We start from the raw sequence: 6,536 nt of genomic DNA, 5'->3' as shown, positions 1-6,536 counted from the left end.
ATGTATCAGAGTTACAACCACTACCAATACACCAAGAGACAATTTCTATCTATCTATCTATCTATCTATCTATCTATCCATCCTTCCATCTACAGTAAACTACGGTTATAACGAACACGCTTATAACGAACTAACGGATATAACGAACTAACTTTTTAGTCCCGACTATATGCTGTAGTTATGCTGTATATATGTTTATAACGAATTACGGTTATAACGAACTAAAATTGGTAGTACCTTTGAGTTCGTTATAACCGTAGTTTACTGTATCTAAATTCACACAAAAAATCACACGAGTTTCAACCACTACCAATACACCAAGAGACAATTTCTATCTATCTATCTATCTATCTATCTATCTATCTATCTATATATATATATATATCTATCTATCTATCTATGTATCCATCCTTCCATCTATCTAAGTTCACACAAAAAATCACACGGCACGAATGAAATTATTCTCCTACATGTTAAAAAGATAAAACTGAAACTATATGTCTCTCTCTCTCTCTCTCTCTCTCTCTCTCTCTCTCTCTCCCTTTCTCTCGTCGTGTGTGTGTGTGTGTGTGTGTGTGCGGGTGTGTGTGTTCATTACTGGTTACAGTGTCAAATATATTCAGAATATAAGTTATAAAGGGACACAACTTATCCCCTACTGTGCTTCACTGATATTCGCAGTTTCTCCATCCCCGACACTTAAACTCCCAGGTAACAGAGGAGGGGGGTACACAAAGCGATATGCACAACCTTGAACTGTGTCCTTCTGTGTGATGGTGCCTGGTATGCATATCTCGTTCCGCCTGAATACATTTCATAATGACTTCGGTTTGTCGTAGTGTATATCCGGCTGCATCACGGTATACCTGGTTGTGCAGTGATTTTCTTATGTTTGCGGGTGATGCATTGTGAACACTTGAATGTGAACTGAATAGCAACATGTCAATAAATTATTACTAAGTGCATGCTGTACATTAAATACCCCAAGTGTTGAAGTCGGACATATACATGTGTATTGGTGGATTGCATGGCATCGTAGTGATGCTCAGGAAACATGAACATAAACATATACGTATATACGTACACGTATATATATATATATATATATATATATATATATATATATATATATATATATATATATATATATATATATATATATATACATATATATATACACATACATACATACATACATACATACATACATACATATATATATAATGTAATATAAATGTTAATACCAAGTATTAGAACAAAGATAAGTGTTGACGACAAACATCCTATACAAGAACGTTGATTGACAGTGCTATCGAGACATCATACTGACAAGACAAGTTATGGTTGTCCAGTTTGCAAGGCGTGTGGGTCGACGTTTTGACAATGCCCCTACTCAATGCACGAATCGCCAATGCTCACCTCCAGCAGCACAACATATATTAGGGAGACGTGTGCGTCAACGTCAAGGTTCTACTACACCAAATCAGAACCAGTTTGGACAGTCCGGTATTCGTAGGGAGCCTTCAGTGCAGATCGAGAGATATCTGCAGGCTGTGATTGGAGGATATTCTGTCTTTCAAATGTACATCCATCCAGTTATTAAAACTGACCATGTTTTTCTATATTTAGTACTGTCTTTTACAATATGATGACTTATGCTGAATGTGACCACAGCTATTTTCAAGTAGGTGACATTTGGTGCGAAACTGGGGGTGGTGTGTTTAGCTTCCGGTACTCGGAAAAGGAGCTGACTAAGCTAGTCATTTTTTATTTTTTTATTGCTGCTCTAAGGCCAAACTGTACACACACGTACAGGTAATAGCTGTTGAATGCTTAGTTATTTAAAAAAAAATTATAACGTTACTATAGAAGTCTATGGGAAAACATTTGGCTGTGTGTAACCTCAAGGGCCGCCGACCACGATGGCTGAACTTGGATAGGCGCTGCAAGAGGAGTGGGACGGACACCCTGAAATCGCCATTGGGAGACTCATACGCAGTATGCCTCGTCCAGTGAAATCAAGTTTGACAAATCGTGGAGGTGTTATGCACTACTGATCCAAAAACGACAACTTTGAAATTGCTTATCTTACCCCAATCGTCCATCAGGATCGTTGGCGGTGATAACATCTACTGTCATACTTCACTAACGGTTGTAATGTGTTCCAAATGCGTTCCGTATTATCTTACAACTACTAGTCTTACTAGAAACAGTAAATTCAGTGTTGGAAACTGGCAGTAATCCAGTGTTGGAATCTGGCAGAAACTCAGTGTTGGAAACTGACAGTAATCGGGGCGAACCGGGATTCGAACCCACAATCATAGGTTTCTGGCGTGCCAACTCTGCACAGCGAATCGCGGCGCCTTAGATGACTGGGCCACCAGTGCCCCTGAGGATGAAATACATCGCCTCTTGTGGCTCTCATGTATGTACACCAGTATCACATATACTATCCCAATGCGAAGCTTCTCGAACAACCAAGCCTGTCGGCCATGTACACAACCACGGTCCGACACCTCTACTTTACTTTAGTTATATAGTAAACATTCAAGAAAGGTCCATTCACTCCTGTTGAATCCGACCACTGCAACACTTAATATTGCTATTTCAGTCTTCCAATATGTTGCTGATATTTACTACCATTATACATACAACAGTGCCTATTGCCACATAACAATATATCCTGTGTTTCCTCGGTAAACATTTATTCCGATAGCTACCAGGTGAAAGGTTAAGTCTAAATTATTGAGGTTGTCGACTGCAAATGATGTTAAACTCATTAAAATGCAGCGTCATCAAATGTTAAACCCAACAAACATCCCTACCTGTAGGATACGACAATGATTACACCTTTGAAGTAGACGATGTCCTTTGCGTGACCTGTTCGCTGTTCGTTGAGGCAGTGTTGACAGCGAAATGTCACTGTAATGTCTCCATCGAATGTACGAACAGGTGCATTGTGTCATTTATGGGAGGTGGTCAGGGTTGTACCTGCTTATCTGAAGTAAGCGTTAACTAGTATCAGTTTCAGGGGTGCAGTAAGAGAGAAAATCGTTTGAAGATTTTGAAGCTAATCCGACATTCGATATGTGTTATTGTAGCGCGGCAGCTCCAACGTTAGTAGTTACTTTAAGAAACACAAGGGGTCAGCGTGTTTGGCTAACGTCTACCAACGGCTTTATAAATATTTACCATATCTATATATTTCCCATTGTTTACATTACCTAGTTTCCGCACAATGTGGAATACACCTCACACACAAGCAGGCAGATAACTTACTATGGAACCCCTGACACGGATATAGTAGTGAGTGAGTTGGGTTTAATGCCGCTTTTAACAGTATTCAAGTAACGTCACGGCGTGTTAGTTTAATGTGGGAGGAAAGCCCGAAGTGATGCAGGTCTCAGACGTTTAAAACTTCGGTGAAACCCACTAGCACGGGTATGGTGCTGACAAAGCTAGAAACATAATCGGGGCGAACCGGGATTCGAACCCACAATCATAGGTTTCTGGCGTGCCTAAGGGACACAACTCTGCACAGCGAATCGCAGTGCCTTAGACGACTGGGCCACCCGTGCCCCCCGGATATAGTAAATGGGTGACGAATGTATCAGAGTTACAACCACTACCAATACACCAAGAGACAATTTCTATCTATCTATCTATCTATCTATCTATCTATCCATCCTTCCATCTACAGTAAACTACGGTTATAACGAACACGCTTATAACGAACTAACGGATATAACGAACTAACTTTTTAGTCCCGACTATATGCTGTAGTTATGCTGTATATATGTTTATAACGAATTACGGTTATAACGAACTAAAATTGGTAGTACCTTTGAGTTCGTTATAACCGTAGTTTACTGTATCTAAATTCACACAAAAAATCACACGAGTTTCAACCACTACCAATACACCAAGAGACAATTTCTATCTATCTATCTATCTATCTATCTATCTATCTATCTATCTATCTATATATATATATATCTATCTATCTATCTATGTATCCATCCTTCCATCTATCTAAGTTCACACAAAAAATCACACGGCACGAATGAAATTATTCTCCTACATGTTAAAAAGATAAAACTGAAACTATATGTCTCTCTCTCTCTCTCTCTCTCTCTCTCTCTCTCTCCCTTTCTCTCGTCGTGTGTGTGTGTGTGTGTGTGTGTGTGCGGGTGTGTGTGTTCATTACTGGTTACAGTGTCAAATATATTCAGAATATAAGTTATAAAGGGACACAACTTATCCCCTACTGTGCTTCACTGATATTCGCAGTTTCTCCATCCCCGACACTTAAACTCCCAGGTAACAGAGGAGGGGGGTACACAAAGCGATATGCACAACCTTGAACTGTGTCCTTCTGTGTGATGGTGCCTGGTATGCATATCTCGTTCCGCCTGAATACATTTCATAATGACTTCGGTTTGTCGTAGTGTATATCCGGCTGCATCACGGTATACCTGGTTGTGCAGTGATTTTCTTATGTTTGCGGGTGATGCATTGTGAACACTTGAATGTGAACTGAATAGCAACATGTCAATAAATTATTACTAAGTGCATGCTGTACATTAAATACCCCAAGTGTTGAAGTCGGACATATACATGTGTATTGGTGGATTGCATGGCATCGTAGTGATGCTCAGGAAACATGAACATAAACATATACGTATATACGTACACGTATATATATATATATATATATATATATATATATATATATATATATATAGAGAGAGAGAGAGAGAGAGAGAGAGAGAGAGAGAGAGAGAGAGAGAGAGAGAGAGAGAGAGAGAGTAATATGTGTATGTGAGGGAGGTTTGTGTTTCAATGAACATAGAGGTTATCACGCGAGTGTGTTTGGGGATGGTAAATATCCTGCATTAGGAATAAACATTGTATTTAACGAGCCTTGGCAAGCTAAATACATAGTGTTTATTCCAAATACAGGATATTTACCATCCCCAAACACACAAGCGTGATAATCTCTTTATCATATAATGTCATTCTTTAATTCTGTGTTTGAACATAGCTTTCCCACTCTCACAAACATTACCGAAACATTGCGAGTTTTCCTGGAATGCGCGCATTAATATTTATTACGTCAAAAGGTAAGTGATGTGTCAGTCGGACTGTGACAGTAGCAAATATAGCTCCAACTAAAATCTGTTTCTAATACAGTTGCGAAGCAACATATACGCAAAACAACAATTGTTTTTACTTGCCTTTCGCGGCAATCCATCGGTCTGTCCGCTAGAGTAACTGCCCTTTGTCAAAGGGAAGCTACTCTGACCTTAGTCTATGAGACGTCACGGCCACGTTCAGACGTTGTTGACAGTCGGTCTGTCCTGTCATAACGTTAAGTACAGTCAGATGTACAAAGAGCGACAAAACGAAACAAGGTAACAATTCAAACATATTTCGGCCAAATCCAACTATTTTAATTTGTGGAAAAGGTTTCAAGCCGCAGAGGTCTACAAGCACAGATATGGCTACTGATCCCGCTTGGCTGGGCCTAGTGCCCTCGCAAACTTGGTTCGAAATTTATATCTCCAAAGTTTCCAAAAGTTATAAAATGCCTTAGCTATATCGCAGTTAGACACTGATTTTCAGTATATTAGACTGTTCTTTTGATAATGATAGCAATTATCCCTTTAGTTTATCCAGATTCCCGATATTCTGACTCGATTGCCGAATGACAAGGGCGACGCCATGTTTGTTTGTAAACACTGAAAGTAGTCCCTACCTGACCTTTGATATTTGCATCTCTATCCGCATATGACCCCAACGGATATCGTTTTTATCCGTTGGCTTTATCCTGCCGAGAAACCAACCCATTATATGATAAATACCAATACCAGTGTGAGTGAATGAGTTAGTTTACCATCTATATACCATGACCCTATTCGTGACCTGACGAGAACAATGGGATCTTCTGTTCTTCCGAAATTTCTAGAAACATGTTATATAGACAACAACATGACAATAACCTAACACAGTGCATGGGAAAGTACAGCGTTATGTATATACATACCTGTATGCAGATCAGTGCTATGTATATACGTACCTGTATGCAGATCAGCGTTAAGTATGGTGACACCTGTGTGCTGATTTATTGCCGCGATCACGACTCACTGTCTTGTCGCTACCCAGAGGTGAGGCGAGCTCGAGGGGCACCGTAGCACACAATAACAACCCCTGTCGGGGTAAGTGAGTCTGCGTTCGTTAATACAATTGGCAGTCTGTAGGGGGGGGGGGGGGGACCAGTGGCAGTTGTGGGGACTGGCTTATAAATGGACCCGACATCGCACACGAGCGTTAGAGACATAGCATGTGATATGCTTGCGTCGTTGGTTTAAAAGATTATACGAGTGCACTTCTCAAATAATTGCGATGTAAATACGTAAGTCTGCTGTAATCTTATTATTTGTAAGATTTTTACATTAGAAAATCATAGTAAACCGATGCAAAATTGTTTCAAACCATAAACGCGAGTCTGTAATTCATTTATGCTTCACATATAC

General features: G+C 39.8%; 1 protein-coding gene across 4 annotated transcripts in view; it reads right to left on the bottom strand.

The window, feature by feature from the left end:
- The window catches only part of LOC124144242 (sodium/glucose cotransporter 4-like), a 30,655-nt gene extending 24,428 nt beyond the window's left edge, over positions 1 to 6,227 (bottom strand). For 2 of the 4 annotated variants that reach the window (XR_007221565.1, XM_046513551.2), the window contains exon 1: positions 6,080 to 6,227. The gene's annotated coding sequence lies outside the window, so the exon portion shown is untranslated. The other 2 variants (XM_048396808.1, XM_048396809.1) reach the window with 2 other exon arrangements.
- Between the last annotated feature and the right edge of the window lie 309 nt (positions 6,228 to 6,536).

This window comes from Haliotis rufescens, unplaced genomic scaffold (genome assembly GCF_023055435.1).
Source record: "Haliotis rufescens isolate VD_foot unplaced genomic scaffold, xgHalRufe1.0.p SCAF_16, whole genome shotgun sequence".
Taxonomy (NCBI): domain Eukaryota; kingdom Metazoa; phylum Mollusca; class Gastropoda; order Lepetellida; family Haliotidae; genus Haliotis; species Haliotis rufescens.
This window is presented reverse-complemented; position numbering and strand designations above follow the sequence as displayed.